Here is a 19508-nt window from a genome sequence, read left to right on the forward strand (position 1 = left end):
GACTCCCTGACTTCACATACTACAAAGCTACAGTAATCAAGACAATATGGTACTGGCACAAAGACAGAAATATAGATCAATGGAACAAGATAGAAAGCCCAGAGATCAATCCACGTACCTATGGTCAACTAATCTATGACAAAGGAGGCAAGGACATACAATGGAGAAAAGACAGTCTCTTCAGTAAGTGGTGCTGGGAAAACTGGACAGCTACATGTAAAAGAATGAAATTAGAACCCTCTCTAACATCATACACAAAAATAAACTCAAAATGGGTTAGAGACCTAAATGTAAGACTGGACACTATAAAACTCTTGGAGGAAAACATAGGAAGAACACTCTTTGACATAAATCACAGCAAGATCTTTTTTGATCCACCTCCTAGAGTAATGGAAATAAAAACAAAAATAAACAAATGGGACCTAATGAAACTTCAAAGCTTTTGCACAGCAAAGGAAACCATAAACAAGACGAAAAGACAACCCTCAGAATGGGAGAAAAATATTTGCAAACGAATCAACAGACAAAGGATTAATCTCCAAAATATATAAACACCTCATGTAGCTCAATATTAAAAAAACAAACAACCCAATCCAAAAATGGGCAGAAGACCTAAATAGACATTTCTCCAAAGAAGACATAGATGGCCAAGAAGCACATGAAAAGCTGCTCAACATCACTAATTATTAGAGAAATGCAAATCAAAACTACAATGAGGTACCACCTCACACCAGTTAGAATGGGCATCATCAGAAAATCTACAAACAACAAATGCTGGAGAGGGTGTGGAGAAAAGGGAACCCTCTTGCACTGTTGGTGGGAATGTGAATTGATATAGCCACTATGGAGAACAGTATGGAGGTTCCGTAAAAAACTAAAAATAGAATTACCATATGATCCAGCAATCCCACTACTGGGCATATACCCAGAGAAAACCATAATTCAAAAAGACACATGCACCCCAACGTTCATTGCAGCACTGTTTATAATAGCCAGGTCATGGAAGCAACCTAAATGCCCACTGACAGACGAATGGATAAAGAAGATGTGGTACATATATACAATGGAATATTACTCAGCCATAAAAAGGAACGATATTGGGTCATTTGTTGAGACGTGGATGGATCTAGAGACTGTCATACAGAGTGAAGTAAGTCAGAAAGAGAAAAACAAATATCGTATATTAACGCATATATGTGGAACCTAGAAAAATGGTACAGATGAACCGGTGTGCAGGGCAGAAACTGAGACACAGATGTAGTGAACAAATGTATGGACACCAAGGGGGAAAGCAGCGGGGGTTGGTGGTGTGATGAATTGGGAGATTGGGATTGACATATATAGACTAATATGTATAAAATGGATAAGTAATAAGAACCTGCTGTATAAAAAAATAAAATTCAAAACAAAAAAAATTTAGCAGTTCAAAAAAAGTGACCCAACCTGAGGAATAACTTTTCCAACAAATTCCAAAAGGACATGGCATCAAGAGGAACAATATAATTAGAGAAAAAAGTGCAGAGAGAAAAAAATGTGATTACAGAATTGCAGATTTTATATCTCAATGGAAGCAGTAAACATAAGAACTAGGTACCACAGAAAACAGAATCAGTGTATTAGTGAGCAAACTTAAAAAGAAATTCTGAGAAATTCAAGGAAACACATAAAAAGAAGAAAATTATGACATCTAGAAGAAAACTCCAGACAAGGTAAATGAGTACAAAAGAAATTTTAGAAGGAGAAAACTGATTAAATGAAGACCTAAAGAAATAGCTGAAGAAAACTTCCCTGAGATATACAGGGTTACAGGTGCCAGGGATATAACAGAAAACAGCTCACACAAGGTACCCACTCTCACTGAGTCCCACAGATAAATGATTAGAAATATTTCAGATATTAGTAAATGCTTTAAAGAAAAAAAATAAAGCAACATAATAGAGTGACTTGGTGACAGAATGCCTACTTTAGATTGAGTAGTCAGGGAGAATTCTCTGAGGTGAGAAATGCACTTAGTCCTGAAGGAAAAGGGGGCATTAGTCATGGTAAAAAGCCTTCTAGGTAGAGAAACTACCTTGTGTAAAAGCCCTGAAGTAAAAACACGGCATGGTTTAGGAAACGAAATAAAGCCAGCATGGCTAGAGCATAGGGAGCAAAGGGGAGAGTCGGATGAGATGAGGTTGGAGAGGTAGGCTGGTGTAGATTACATAACATAAGCCATAGTAAAAAGTGTAAGTGTGAGAGAAGCCACAGGAGAGCTTTCAGCTGGAAAATTATTACTCTGGCTGCTGAGTGGAGAATGGATTATAGTAAGGTAAAAGGAGAAGCAAGGAGACCAATGAGAAACCTATATCAGTAGTCTAGGGAAGGGAGGACAGTAAACATGCCCTTGAGTTTTCAGTGGATATGGACAAAACAGATTAAAAATAAAGAGACGGCCAAAGATACATGAAACAAGAAGAAATCAGAAGTTGTAATAGAAAAAAACAACTAAATGAAATCAGAGGGTTATTTTGTTATGATATTCCAAAACGAAGACATTCATGAATATTTCTGGGCTGAAAAACAGCTTACAAAATAACTAAAACAGCCAGGAAGAAAGAAAGGTAATTAAAAAAAAAATGTGTAAAGCTATTGTCATAATGGATACCTTAACATACATCTTTCACTCTAACAGATCAAGCAAATAAAGATATAGAGAACTTGACTATTATTAATAATTAATAAACTTGGCTTAATAGAGATATTAAACACTATATCCTATAAATATTGAATATACATTGTGGCCAAAAGTCATAAGAATGATAGTGACTTTTAAAAGTCACTATCTAGGGACTTCCCTAGTGGTGCAGTGGCTAAGACTCTGAGCTCCCAATGCAGGGGGCCCAGGTTCGATCCCTGGTCAGGGAACTAGATCCTGCATGCCGCACCTAAGAGTTCACATGCTGCAACTAAGAGTTCCCATGCCTCGACTAAAGATCCTGCATGTTGCAACTAAAAGATCCCTCATGCTGCAACTGAAGATCCTGCATGCTGCAAATGAATATCCCACATGCTGCAACAAAGATCCCGCATGCCACAACTAAGTCCTGGCGCAGCCAAATAAATAAATAAATAAATATTTTTAAAAAAATTTTTTAAAGTCACTATCTAAATAACTGTAAGTCAAAGAGGGAATCAAAATTGCAAGTAAATGAAAGGAAACATCAATTATTATGCTACATATTAAATACATATGGAATGGATTAGGGAAAAAATTCCTCAAAACACAAAGAAGAATTCCAGGATGGAGAAAGCTGGGAAGAGTACTGCTCACACCCTAACAACAACAACAACAACAATAACCGGATAAACTACAAAACGGTAACTTTTCCTGAATCCATCAGAGATCTGAGTCATAGAGCAATCAAAGAGCACATGTTCACCTGTGGCAGAACACAAAAGGATGAAACACTGGGTACCACAGAAGAAGATAAGGAGAATTCACATAAAACTTTTAAATAAATTGCTAAAGGCAAAGTATGGGTTATGTGAGAGTATGGGACTCCTGGGAGTCACAGACACAAGGGAAATTCACACCTCTCACATCTCTTCTCCAAAGACCTTCACTGGGTGCTCACAAGAAGACTATTCCTGTCCCTGGAGCTTTCTCAGTGATCTTGACCCTCCTCTCCATGACATTCAAAACTCTTCCTTGTATCTTTGGTGGATCTTGGACAGGAGATAGTATAATGTCTCTCCCACAATGGTAGAACACTTCTAAAGATATGGGGCCAGATAATTTCCTGACATCCCATAGGGCAATAGAGTTTGCAAACTGTCTATAACTAAGGCTGGACCAGGACAACACAGGATCCCCACTGGTCTCCACCACTAGGCTAGCAAGCATGAATACCAGGCGAAAGAAGATTACTGCTGGGGAGGGGCAAGAGTGCATCAAGAAAATCCTTCTGAGGTGCAAGTCCACTGGGAAGTCTCAAAGCTGCAGGTGAAGCAGGAATATTTAAAAAACAAAACAAAACTTCTGGAAACTTAGCCCCTACCTAAGCAAAATGTTTTGAAGCTGAAAGTACACTGAAGGCAAATGTAACAACCAAAAGTGATCTCAAACCCAGGTCACATACTAACTAAACTGACTCAACTCTCCACACTAATGGCTTAGGAAAAGAAGAAATGTGCATACTTCCAGAAAAAAAATCATATTTACATCATGATATTACACTATGGAAATTCTAGAAATAAAAAATACAATAAGACAGCTGAAGAATGCCTTTGACAGGCTCATTGTAGACTCAACACAGCCAAGGAAAGGATCACAGAACCTGAAGATAGGGCAATAGAAATTACTCAAATGTAAACACAAAGAGAAAAAGGTGTGTAAAAAACCAGAAAAGAGAATCCAGGAGCTGTGAGACAATATCAAGTGGTCTAATATATGTGTAATTAGAATCCTAGAAGGAAGAAATATAATTAAAGAAAAAAAAAAGAAACATTTAAAGATAGGTTAGGCAAGAATTTTCAGAAAACAATGAAAAATATAAACTAGAGATACAAGAAGCTCAGAAATCACAAGCAGGATAAATACTACCTCCCCAAAAATCACACTTAGACATACCATATTCAAACTGCTGAAAACCAAAGACAAAGAGAAAAATCTTGAAGGCAGCAAGACAAAAAAGAAACATTACACACAGAAAAACAAAGATTAAAAATTATAGCAGACATATTCATAAACTATGTAATCCAGAAAACAATGGAGTGAGATCTTCAAAGTGTTGAAAGAAAAAAAGCTGTCAACCAGGATTTAACACCCAATGAAACAGTCTTTTAAATTGAAGGAAAAATAAAATAACTTTCCAGAAAATAGACTATTTTTTAAGAGCAGTTTTAGGTTCACAGCAACATTGACCAGAAAGTACAGAGAGTTCCTAGACATTCCCTGCCCTTACACATGCACACCTCTCCCACTACTGATATCTTGTACCACAGTGGTGCAAAATTTTTTTACATTGCAATTTTTCACACGTGCAAAAATCGAAGAACCTAAATTGACACATCATTATCACCTAAAGTCCATAGATTACATTAGGGTTCACTCTTGGTGCTGTACATTCTATGGGTTTGGACAAATATATAATGATATGTATCCACCATTACAGTATCATGCTGAATAGTTCACTGCCCTAAAAACCCACTGCGCTCTGCCTATTCATCCCTCCCCCCAACCCCTAGCAACTACTGATCTTCTTACTGTCTCTGTAAGTTTTGACTTTGCCTGAATTCCATGTAGTTGCAGTCATACATTATGTAGCCTTTTCAGTTTGGCTTCTTTTGCTTAGCAATATGCATTTAAGATGCCTCCATGTCTTTTCATGACTTGATAGCTCATTTCTTTCTGGCCCTGAGTAGTAGTCCATTGTCTGGATGCACCACAGTTTATCAATTCACCTACTAAAGGACATCTTTGTTGCTTCCAAGTTTTGGCAATTATGTGTAAAGTTGCTATAAACGTTCGTGTGCAGGCTTTTGTGTGAATATAAGGTTTAACTCATTTAGGGAAATACCGATTAGTTGTGATTGCTGGATGATACAGTAAGACAATGTTTATATTTTTAAGAAACTGCCAAATTGTCTCCCAAGGTACCTGTAAAGTCATTACTGACATAGTTTGATTAATACCTACTATATTTGTTACTATTTTCCATTTGTTGCCCTTGTTCTTTGTTCCTGTTCTTGTCTTCCACTCTTTTCTGCCTTTTGCGGTTTTAATTGAGGATTTTATATAATTCCATTTTCTCTCCTTTCTTAGCGTATGAGTTAAAATTTTTTACAGCTTTATTGAGGTATAATTGATATGCTGCTTTAAAAAAAACCTTTTCTTAGTGGTTACTCTAGAGTTTGCAATATACATTTACAATTAATCCAAGTCCACTTTCAAATAATACTATACCACTTCCGGTAAGTTATTTTTTCCTCTGACTTCGTTCAAGATTTTTTTCTTTACCTTTGATTTTCTACAGTTTGAATATGATATGCCTAAGTGTAGGGTTTTTTTAGTATTTATCATGCTTGTCATTCTCTGAGTATCCTGGATCTATGGTTTGGTGTCTGAAATTAATTTGAGGAAGTTCTTAGTCATTAATCCTTCATATATTTCTTCTGCTCCTTTCTCTCTTTCTTCTTTTGGACTCTGATAATGTGTTTTTTACACCTTTTGTAGTTGTCCCACAGTTCCTGGATATTCCATTATTTTTAAAGGCCTTTTTCCCTTTGCTTTTCATTTTGGGAAATTTCTATTGACATACCTGCAAGCTCACTGTTTCTTTCCTTGTCTGTGTCCAGTACCCTGATGAGCCTATCAAAGGTATTCTTGATTTCTTTTACAGTATTTTTTACTTCTAGCATTTTCGATTCTTTCTTACATCTCTCTGCTTTTATTACTCATCTGGTCTTGTGTGTTTTCCATTTTTTCCTTTAGAGCCCTTTAGATATTAATCACAGTTGTTTTAAATTTATGGTCTGGTAAGTCCAACATCCCTGCCATATCTGGGTCTGGTTCTGACGTTTGCTCTGTCTCGTCAAACTGGTTTTTTTCCCCCCTTCTAGTATACTGATAGTCTTTTGTTGAAAGAAGGACATGATGTATTGGGTAAAAGGAACCGCGGTGAGTAGGCCTTTAGTAATGCAGTGGTAAGGAGAGAGTGGAAGCATGTTATAATCCCATGATTAGGTGTCAGTCTTTTGGTGATCCTGTGCCTGTGGACTGTCAGCTTCACCAATGCTTCTCAGTTTTTTCCCCCCTTAGGAGGGAGAGGATGGCTAGAAGGTGTTGCAGTTGGTATTTCCCTTCCCCCACATGGAAGGCTAGAGACAGCTGGAGTTGGGTATCTCCCTTCCCCAGGTTAGTTAGGCCCTGATAAAACCCCAGCTCTGGTAAAATAGATTCTCCTGAGAGCAGGCCTTGTTAAGAACAGAATGCTCTGGCATAATTCAAAATGGTTCCTTTTTCTCTACCCCTGCCTGAAGTGTGAGAGGATTTTTCTGTGATCTTCACTGTGAGAACCTGACAGGGTTCCTGCAGGTAAAGCTCAGGAAAGTGTGAGAGCCTTCTGATGACTAGGATCTCCTGGAGTTTTTTTTATGTCTCAATCTCGTCCACGCTGAGCCTCTAGGAACTTGTTAATCACAGTTAAGATTTTTCTATCCCAGTACTCATTCTCATGGAGGTAGATTTCTGCTATAGTAAGTTGTGATTCTATCTACCTGTGTTATTCCAATTTATGGTGCAGAGGTTTGCCCTGTGACCTCACTTCTCTGATGGATCTAAGCAGAGTTGTTGATTTTTTAGTGTGTTCATCTTTTATTGTTGTTAGGATCAAATGGCAACTTCTAAGTTCCTTATATGCTGGACTGGAAATGAGAAGTATGAAACATCTTTTCAAATAAATAAAAGTTGATCATTTACTACCCACAGTTCTGCCCTAAAAAACTTAGATCTACACAAAGAAATAAAGGTGTCTGGGAAAGAATAAATGAAGATAAACATAAAAGATATTTTTTCGTATTTTAAATGTCCTAAAAGATAATTGACTATCTAAAGCAAAAGTAATAGCAAAGTATTATGGAATTATAGCATACAATAAAGTAAAATGTATGACAACTATGGCACAAAATTGGGAGAAAGAAAATGGAAATATTACTATAAGGTTCTTAAACTATACATGGAGTAGTACAGTATTACTCAAAGAATTATTTTAGTTAATTAAAAGAAGTATATTATGAACTCTAGGATCACTAAAATTTGTTAAAAAGTGGTACAAGTAATAAGCCAATAATGGAGATCAAATAGAATAATAAAAAACAGTCAATCCAAAAGTAGGCAGAAAAAGAGAAAAAAAAAGAACAAAGAACAGATGGAACAAATAGGAATCAACTAGAAAAATGGTAGATTTTAATCCAACTCTATCATAATTATATTAAATATAAATTGTCTAAACACACAAACAACAGGGATTGTCAAATTGTCAAAAGCAAGACAATTACATGCTGTGTACAATAAACCTACTTTAAAATTAAAGATAGAGGGACTTCCCTGGTGGCACAGTGGTTAAGAATCTGCCTGCCAATGCAGGGGACACGGGTTCGAGCCCTGGTCTGGGAAGATCCCACATGCCACGGAGCAACTAAGCCCATGCGCCACAACCACTGAGCCTGTGCTCTAGAGCCTGCGAGCCACAACTACTGAGCCCATGTGCCACAACTACTGAAGCCTGTGCACCCAGAGCCCGTGCTCTGCAACAAGAGAAGCCACTGCAATGAGAAGCCTGTGCACTGCAACGAAGAGTAGCCCCCACCTGACACAACTAGAGAAAGCCTGCACGCAGCAAGGAAGACCCAACGCAGCCAAAAATAAATAAATAAATTTATTTAACAAAAAAATAAAATAGAATCAAAGATAGGTTAAAAGTAAAACAATGGCAAGAGAACGAAAACAAGCCTCAGACTGGGGAAAAATATGTGCAAAATAAATATGTGATAAAGAACTGTTATCCAAAATATACAAAGAACTCTTAAAACTCAACAATAAGAAAACAAACAACCTAATTAAAAAATGGGCCAAGTATCTGAACACCTCATCAAAGAAGATATATAGAAGGCAAGTAAGCATGAAAAGATGCTCAACATTATATGTCATTAGGGAATTACAAATTAAAACAATGAGATACTAAATACTAACACCTATTAGGATGCTGAAGAACCAAACCACCACCAACACCAAATGCTAATGAGAACATGGAACAAAAGGAACTCTTATTTATTGCTAGTGGGAATGAAAAATGGAACAGTCACTTGGGAAGATGGTTTGGCAGTTTCTTACAAAGCTAAACATAGTTTTACCATAGGACCCAGAAATTGTGCTCCTGGGTATTTACGCAAGTGAGCTGAACACTTATGTCCACACAAAACCTGCACATAAATGTTTACAGCAGCTTTATTCATAATTGTCAAAACCTGGAAGCATCCAAGATGTCTTTCAACAGGTGAATAAACAAACTGTGGTATATCCATATAACAAAATATTATTTATCAATATAAAGAAATGAGCCATCAAGCCATGAAAAGACATGGAAGAATCTAAAATGCATATTGCTAAGTGAAAGAAGCCAATCTGAAAAGGCTACATAATGTATGACCCCAATTATATGACATTCTAGAAAAGGCAAAACCATGGAGATAGTGAAAAGATCAATGGTGGCCAAAAGTTCAAGGAGGGAGGAGGAATGAATGAATAGGTAGAGCACAGGGCATTATTAGATTAGGGCTGTTAAACTATTCAGTATGATACAGTAATGGTAGGTGCATGTCATTACATATTTGTAAAAACCCACAGAACTGTAGAAGACCAAGAGTGAACGCTATTGTAAACTATGGGCATTAGTTAATAATAATGTATCAATATTTGCTGATGAACTGTAACAAGTGTATCACACTAAGGCAAGATGTTAATAATAGCAGAAACTGTGTCTTTGAGGGGGGAAGGAGGTAAACGGGAAGACTATATTTTCTGCTCAGTTTTTCTGTAAACCTAAAATTTCTCTAAAAAATAAACTATTAATTTTTAAAAAGTAGAATGATGGGAAAATGATATACTATTAAGACACAATTAAAAGACAGCTGGAGTGGCTATATTAATACCAGACAAAATAGACTTCAGAAGAAGAAATAATACTTGGTACAAGAGGGACATTATATGATGAAAAAGGGGTAAATTAACCAAGAAGATAATCTTAATTGTGTATACACCTAACAAAGAGTTTCAAAACACATGAAGCAAAAACTGACAGAACTGAGTGGAAACAGACAGGATCCACATTTGTAGTTAGACTTCAACACTCCTCAGTAATAGAACAAACAAAATAAGTAAGGATATAGAAAATCTAAACAACACTATCAACCAACTTAACCTAGTTGATGTTTATAGTACACTCAGCCCAACAACAACAAAATACACATTCTTTTCAAGTGCACATGAAACATTCACCAAGTATACCATAATTCTTTGCCATAAAACAATCCTGAACAAATTTAAAACCAAAATCATACAGAGTATGTCTCTAGACTATGACAGAATAGAGTTAGAAGTAAAAAATAGAAATATATGTGGAAAATCCCCAAACATTTGGTAATTAAGCAACATGCTTGTAAATAACTCATGAGTCAAAGTGGAAGTCATAAAGGAAATTAGAAAACATTCTGAATTGAATTTAAATGAAAACGTAACATATTAAAATTTATGTGACAACCATGACCAAGTGATCAAGATTTGTCACCAATAATAAGAAATGTTGATGTCATGTCCCTCTAAAATGATACAATAAGAAGAGCACATTCTGCTCCAAAACGCATAACTTCAGTCTAATCATAAGAAAACAGACAAACCTAAGTTGATGGCCATCCTATTAAATACTTGACCAGTATGCTTTAAAGTTTTTAATGCCATTGAAAACAAGGAAGCAATAAATGAAGAAGACATGGTGACTAAATGCACTGTGGTACCCTGGATTGGGTCCTGGAACAGAAAAAGGACATTAGAAGAAAAGATGGTGAAATCTGAATAAAGTCTGGATCTTAATAGTAATATACCAATGTTAATTTCTTAGTTTTGAAAAATATACCATGGTTTGGTATAGGTTGTTAGCATTAGGGGAAAATGGGTGAAATTATATACATGGTAACTCTTTGTACTATCTTTGCAACTGTTCTATGAATCTAAAATTATCCCAATATAAAAAGTCTTATTAAATTTTTTGCATGATACAGCCAAAGCAGTGCTTACAAGGAATTGTTTGCCATTAATGTTTATATTAGAAAAGAAGAAAAGTTTCCAGTCAACAATCTAACCTTTGTTAGAGTACAGAAAAAGAGCAAATTAAATGCAAAGCAAGCAGAAGGAAGGGAATTATTTGGTAAGGGCAGAAATCAATGAAACTGGAAACAGAAACAATAGAGACAACCCATGAAACCAAAAGTTAATTTTCTTGAAAAAGATCAATAAAACACAAACTTCTAGTCAGACTGATATTGAAAACAAGAAGATACAAATTACCTATTATCAAGGATGAAAGAAGGGCTATCACTATAGACCACTCTGATATCAATAAATTCAACTTGGATGAAGTGGAAAAACTCCACAAACTACCAAAAGCTCATGCAAGAGGAAATAAACAACCTGAATAATTCTACACTTATTAAACTGTATTCCAACAAAGAAAATCCTGGGCAAAAATGGGTTCATTGGTGGATTCTACCAAACATTTAAGGAAGAAATACTAGAAATTCTACACAAATTCTTCTGGAAAAAAGAAGAGAAGGGAACACTTTCCAACTTATTTTATGAGGTCAGAATTACCCTGATAACAAAACCAGAGAAAAACACTACAGGAAAAGAAAACTACAAACCAACATTCCCATGAACTTGGACACAAAAATCTACAACAAAATATTAGCAAATAGAACCCATCAATATATCAAAAGGACAACATCATGACTAAGTGGGGTTCATCCAAGGAATGCAAAGTGAGTTCAACATTTAAAACTGATTTAATGTAAATAATTCATGACATCAACAGACTAAAAAAGAAAAATGCTGTATGACTGATTATGTCAGTAGTTAAAGAAAAAGCATTTAACAAATTCAACCTCCATTTATGATACTGTCAGCAAACTAGGAAGAGAAAGAAATACTCATAACCTGACAAAAATCATCTGCATAAAATTTTTAGCTTATATCATATTTAATGATGAAAAACTGAATGCTTCTCCCTAAGATTGAAAGTGAGACAAAGATTTGCCTTCACCATTCCTATTCACTATCATACTCTAGGTCATAGCCAGTGCAATAAGGTAAGAAAGTGAAATAAAAGGCCTACAGATTGGAAATAAAGAAATAAAACTGTCTCTATTTGTAGACATGCTTGTCTACATAAAAAATTCTGAAGCAATTTTAACATAGTTACTAGAATGAACTAATAGTTAAGCAAGGTCACAGGATAAAAAGTCAAAATAAAAAATTAATTGTATTTCCATATATTATCAAGGAACAACTGGAAAACAGAATTCAAAAAAGGGTACCATTTATAATAGCACAAAAACATGAAGTATTTAGGCATAAATGTAACAAAACATGTAAAGGTTCTGTATGCTGAAAACTACAATAACAAAAAAATCTGATAAAAAAAATCAAAGACCTATATAATGGAGGCTGTGTTCATGGATTATAAGGCTCAATATTGTTAAGATGTTAATTCTCCCTCAATTGACCTACAGATTCAATGCAATCCCAATCAAAATCCAAGCACACACAAAAACTAGTTGTATTTCTTTCTCTTTTTTTTAGGTTAGATTTCTTTTTTTTTTTAATATTTATTTATTCATTTACTTGGTTGCACCAGGCCTTAGTTGCAGCAGGTGGGCTCCTTAATTGCGGCTCCCGGGCTCCTTAGTTGCAGCAAGTGGGCTCCTTAGTTGTGGCATGCGAACTCTTAGTTGCGGCATGCGTGTGGGATCTAGTTCCCTTACCAGGGATCGAACCCAGACCCCCTGCATTGGGAGTGTGGAGACTTACCCACTGTGCCACCAGGGAAGTCCTTAGTTGTATTTCTATACACTAGCAATGAATATCTGAAAGAAAATTAAGGAAATAATGCCATTTAAAATAGAAAAAGAATAAAATACTGAGGAATAAATTTAATCACAAAAGTACAAGATTTGTACACTGAAAACTACAAACCATTGCTGAAAGATATTAAAGAAGACTTAAATACATTGATTGGGACGTCCCTGGTGGTGCAGTGGTTAAGAATCCACCTCCCAACGCAGGGGACATGGGTTCAATCCCTGTTCAGGAAATTAGGTCCCACATGCATGCTGCGACTAAGAGTTTGCATGTCACAACTAAGGAGCCCACAAGCCGCAACTAAGGAGCACATGTGCCTCAACTAAGGAGCCCTCGAGCTACAACTAAGGATACCACCGGCTGCAACTAAGGAGCACATGTGCCGCAAGTAAAGGAGCTGGTGAGCCACAACTAAGGAGCCCGCCTGCCGCAACTAAGACCTGGTGCAACCAAAAAAAAAAAAAAAAAAAAAGACCAATAAGTTGAAAGACATCCCTTGTTCATGGATTGAAATAAAATATTATTAGGAAGGCAATACTCCCCAAAGAAATCTACAGATTCAGTTCAATCCCAATCAAAATCCCAATGGCCTTTTTGCATAAACTGAACAGCTGATCCTAAAATTCATATAGAATTTCAAGGTAACACAAATAGCCAAAACAATATTCAAAATGAGTTGAAGAACTCACATTTATTGATTTCAAAACTTAATAAAAAGCTACTTACCATTAAAGCAGTGTGATACTGGCATAAGCATAGACATATAGATCAATGGAATAGAACTGAGAGTCCAGAAATGAATCCATACATCTGTGGTCAACTGATTTTTGACAACAGTGTGAAGGCAATTAAATGCAGAAAGAACAGTCTTTTCAACAAATAGTGCTGGGATAATTAGATATCCACATGCAAAAGAATGAAGTTAAACCCTTACCTTACATACAAAATTAACTCAAGATGGATCAAAAGCCTAAACGTAAGCGCTAAAACCATAAAACTCTTAGAAGAAAACACTGATGTAAGTCTTCATGACTTTGGGTAGGTATGACACCTAAAGCACAAGCAACCAAAGTAAAAAGCTGATAAAATGGACTTCATCAAAATTTAAAAGCATTTGTGCTTCAAAGGACACAATCAAGAAAGAAGACAACCCACAGAATGGGAGAAAGCAAATCATATTATCTGACGTGGGTCTAGTATGCAGAATATATAAAGAACTCTTACAACTCAACAATAAAAAGACAAATAACCCAACTGAAAAATGGGCAAAGGGACTCCCCTTGTGGTCCAGTGGTTAAGAATCTGACTGCCAATGGAGGGGACATGGGTTCGATCCCTGGTCTGGGAAGATCACACAAGCCACAGAGCAACTAAGCCCGTGCGCCACAACTACTGAGCCCATGCTCTAGAGCCTGTGAGCTGCAACTACTGAGCCCACATGCCCAACTACTGAAGCCTGCATGCTCTAGAGCCTGCGCACCACAACTACTGAGCCCACGTGCTGCAACTACTGAAGCCTGCATGCCTAGAGCCCGTGCTCCAAAACAAGAGAAGCCACTGCCATGAGAAGCCTACACACCACAATGAAGAGTAGCCCCCACTCACTGCAACTAGAGAAAGCCTGCATGCAGCTACAAAGACCCAGTGCAGCCAAAAATTTTTTTAAAAAATGGGCAAAGGATTTGAATAGACATATCTCTAAAGGATATACAAATGGCCAGTAAACACATGAGAAGAGGTTCAACACCATTATCCATTACTGAAATACAAATCAAAACCACAATGAGATACCACTTCACAACCACTAGGAAGGCTACATATTTAGTAAATAGGAAAATAACAAGTGTTCACAAGAATGTGGAGAAATTGGAATGTAAAATGGGGCAGCTATTATAGAAAATAGTTTGGTGTTCCTAAAAAAGTTAAACATAGAATTACAATATGACTCAGCAATTCCACTCCTGGGTATATAAACAAAGAATTGAAAACAGGTGATTAAACAAAACTTTGCACACAAATGTTCATAACAGCACTATTAACAGTAGTAAAAAAGTGAGGAACAATCCAAGTGTCCAACAACTCATGAAGGGATAACCCCGAATAGTCAAAGCAATCCTGAGAAAGAAAAACAGAGCTGGAGGGATCAGGCTCCCTGACTTCAGACTATACTACAAAGCTACAGTAATCGAAACAGTATGGTACTGGCACAAAAACAGAAATATTGATCAACAGAACAAGATAAAAAGTCCAGAAATAAACCCATGCACCTATGGTCAATTAACGTATGACAAAGGAGGCAAGACTATACAATGGAGAAAAGACAGTCTCTTCAATAAGTGGTACTGGGAAAACTGGACAGCTACATGTAAAAGAATGAAATTAGAACATTCTCTAACACCATACACAAAAATAAACCCAAAATGGATCCAAGACCTACATGTAAGGTTGGATGCTATAAAACTCTTAATAGGTAAACATAGGCAGAACACTCTTTGATGTAAATCACAGCAATATCTTTTTTGATCCACCTCCTAGAGGAATGAAAATAAAAACAAAAATAAACAAATGGGACCTAATTAAACTTACAAGCTTTTGCACAGCAAAGGAAACCATCAACAAAATGAAAAGACAATCCACAGAATGGGAGAAAATATTTGCAAACAAAGTGACCGACAAGGGATTAATCTCCAAAGTATACAAACAGCTCATACAGCTTAATATCAAAAAAAAACCAGACAACGCAATCAAAGAAATGAGCAGAAGACCTAAACAGACATTTCTCCAAAGAAGACTTACAGATGGCCAAGAGGCACATGAAAAGATGCTCAACACTGCTAATTATTAGAGAAATGCAAATCAAAACGACAATGAGGTATCACCTCACATTGGTCAGAATGGTCATCATCAAAAAGTCTACAAACAATAAATGCTGGAGATGGTGTGGAGAAAAGGAAACCATCCTATGCTGTTGGTGGGAATGTAAATTGGTACAACCACTATGAAGAACAGTATGGAGGTGTCTTAAAAAACTAAAAATAGAGCTATCATATGATCCAGCAATCCTACTCCTGGGCATATATCTGGAGAAAACCATAATTCGAAAATATACATATACCCCAATGTACACTGCAGCACTATTTACAATAGCCAAGACAAGGAAGCAACCTAAATGTCCATCAACAGAGGAATGGATAAAGAAGATGTGGTACATATATACAATGGAATATTACTCAGCCATAAAAAAGAACAAAATTTTGCCATTTGCAGCAACATGGATGCACCTAGAGATTATCATACTAAGTGAAGTAAGTCGGACAGAGAAAGGCAAATATCATATGATATCACTCATATGTGTAATCTTATTTTTAAAAATGATACAAATGAACTTATTTACAAAACAGAAACAGACTTACTGATATCAAAAACAAACTTATGGTTACCAAAGGGGAAACATCGGGGGGAGGGATAAATCAGGAGCTTGGGATTAATATACACACACTACTATATACAAAACAGATAATCAACAAGGACCTACTGTATAGCACGGGAACTCTACTCAATATTCTGTAATAACCTATCTGGGAAAAGAATCTGAAAAAGAATGAATACATGTACATGTATAACTGAATCACTTTGCTGTACACCTGAAACGAACACAACATTGTAAATCAACTATGCTCCAATAAAATTTTTTTAAAACTCATGAATGGATAAATGGATGTAATAAAATGTAATAAATATATAAATAAATAAAATGTAATACATGTATATCCATATGTATTCATTTTCTAGTACTGGCATAACAAATTATCATAAACTGGGTAGCTTAAAACAACAGAAATTTATTCCCTCACAATCCTGGAAGCGTGATGTTTAAAATTAAGGTGTCAGGGGACTACACTCCCTCCAAAGGCTATAGGGAAGAATTCTTCCTTGCCTCTTCCAGCTTTTGCTGGCTCTAGGGATCCCTTGGCTTCGTTGGCTTCATCACTCCAATCTCTGCCTCTGTCTTTACATGGTCCTGTGCTTTTCTGTGTCTTATCCTCTTCTGTCTCTTATAAGGACAGCTGTCATTGGATTTAGGACTCACTGAATAATCCAGGATGTTCTCGTCTTGAGACTCTCAGTTTAATTGTATCTGCAAAGATCCTTTTTTTCCAAATAAGGTAACATTCACAGGTTCTGGGAGTTAAGACATGGCATAACGTTTTTGGAGCCACTATTCAACCCACTGTATCATACAATGATCTATTATTCAGCCAAAAAAAGGAATGAAGTACTGATACATGCTGCAACATGGATGAATTTTGAAAACATTATGCTAAGTGAAAGAAGTGAGATACAAAAGGTACACACTGTATGATTCCCTTTATGTAAACTTACCAGAATAGGCAAATCCATAGAGACAGAAAGCACAGTAGTAGTTGCCAGGGGCTGGGAGGAAGGGGAAATGAGGAGTGACTACTTCGTGTGTACAGGATTTCCTTTTGCATTGATAAAAATGTTCTGGAAATTGATAATGGTGGTGGTTGCACAACATTATGAATGTACTGAATGTCAGTGAATTGTACACTTTTTAAATAGTTAAAATGGTAAATGTCATGTATATTTTACCACATACACACACAAAATCTCATCACAATTTTGTTTCTAGAAATCAATAAGCTGGTTCTATGTTTTATATGGAAAACAAAACAAAACAGTTAAGCTAGCTATGACAATTTTGACAAAACAGAACAACATTGGAGTACTCACATTTCCTGATTCCAAAGACTTACTAAAAGCTCCAGTAATCATGACATTGAGTTATAAGTGTAAGTATAAACACAAAGATTAATGGAGGGCTTCCCTGGTGGCACAGGGGTTAAGAATCCACCTGCTAATGCAGGGGACATGAGTTCGAGCCCTGGTCTGGGAAGATCCCACATGCCGCAGAGCAACTAAGCCCGCGAGCCAAAACTATAGACATAAATGTAAAATCTAAAATTATAAAATTTCTAGAGAGAAATATACGGGAAACTTTTTGTGACCTTTGATCAGGCAAAAACTTCTTAGATAATCTAACACAAAAATCATGATCCATAATAAAACGATATATTGGACAAGGTACATATTGGGTAAAAACACTCATAAAACACATACATGATAAAAACTTGTAACCAAAATACATAAAGAAATCTATAAACTTGATAATAAAATAAACAACCTAATTTTTAAATGGGCAAAATAGCTGAATAGACATTTCATTAAAGAAAATATACAGAAGGCAAACAAGCACATGAAAAATATCCAGTATTATTAAATACTAAGAAAATGGAAATTGAGACCACTACATACCTATAATGGCTTAAATAAAATGATAATACTAAGTGGAACAACTAGAATTCTAAGGATGTGGAATGACTAGAATTCTTTTATGCTGCTTGCGGGAATGCAAAATCATTTTGGAAAAGAATTTGGGCAGATTTTAAAAAAATAAATATACAACACTGATAATATGACCCAGTAATCCTGCTCATTGGTATTTACCTAAGAGATGAAAACATATGTTCACACAAAACCTGCGTGCAAATATTTATAGTGGCTTTATTCATAATCACATAAAAGACAGAAACAAACCATATTCCCTTCAACCAGTGAATTATTAGTAATATACAAATTGTGGTACATCCATACAATGGAATACTACTCATTAATTAAAAGTAAAAAACTCTTGATACAACATGGATGAATATCAAATGCATTTTGCTAAGCAAAAGAAGCCAGACTCAAAAGAGTACATTCTGTATGACTCCATTTACATAAACCTCTGGAAAAGGTAAAAGTATAGGGATGGAAAACAGAATCAGTGGTTGCCAACAATGACTGAGGTCGGGAAGAATGGTTGACCCTGGAGGGGAGTGATGAGGGCATTGTTGGGGTGATGGAACTGTTCTATGGAAAGGTAGTGGATACATGACCCTACGCATTTATCAAATATCAAAGAACTGTACACTACAAAAAATAAATTTTACTGTACGAAATTTTAAAACAACAACCAGGATATGGGAAGGAAAATGAAATTCAGACTATAAACAAATTAATCTAAATTAGTGACACTTACATTTATGGTTTACTTACGAACTGTATTACAAATGAATGATATAACTGTATTGAAAGAAACTGGGAAGAAAGGAGCTGACCCAAGTAATTCTAGAAAACAATGTTTTGACTGGATCCTGTAAGGCTGAAGGTAAAAAGAACTGTATACAAATACTGTAGTATGGTTGTTAAAATTTGTTTCTCAAAGTAGTTTGGGTTAACAACTCTGAAACTATTTTATTTGTATACTAGAGTTGAACAAATAAACATATTGTAGGTAGTAAGAGTCGGGTTTCTTACTGTTGGAGAGAGAAGGTAGAATTAGGCAAGGCAGAGAGCTAGTGTGAACCCTGTGGTGCTAGACTACAACTGGAGTTACTAATACAGACTCATTTTTTTTATATAAAGATATGTAGACAGAAAAATAAATACAGATGCATGTGTATGCATGGGTTAGTATACATTTATTTCCTAGCACTAGTAACTGAAAAGGCTTAGGAGTGGTGACAACCCAGTAGCAAAGAGTATGCTTAGTTCTCATATCTTGGTTTCTAAATACCATTCTCCAATTAAAAGAACCATAGCTCCTAGGAGAATGGATTGATTCCAGAGGTGAGGCAGGGAAAAGATAAGATGAGCCTGGATTACCTTTTGGTGCCAGAAAGAAACAAAGTACTGAAAAATTGGGGGTATGTTGAAAGGGCATAGGAGACAATCTGAAAAAGTTTCAAATGGACAAAGTTTGAAGAACTTG

The sequence above is a fragment of the Eschrichtius robustus genome, chromosome 2, assembly GCF_028021215.1.
Source record: "Eschrichtius robustus isolate mEscRob2 chromosome 2, mEscRob2.pri, whole genome shotgun sequence".
In the NCBI taxonomy this organism is placed as follows: domain Eukaryota; kingdom Metazoa; phylum Chordata; class Mammalia; order Artiodactyla; family Eschrichtiidae; genus Eschrichtius; species Eschrichtius robustus.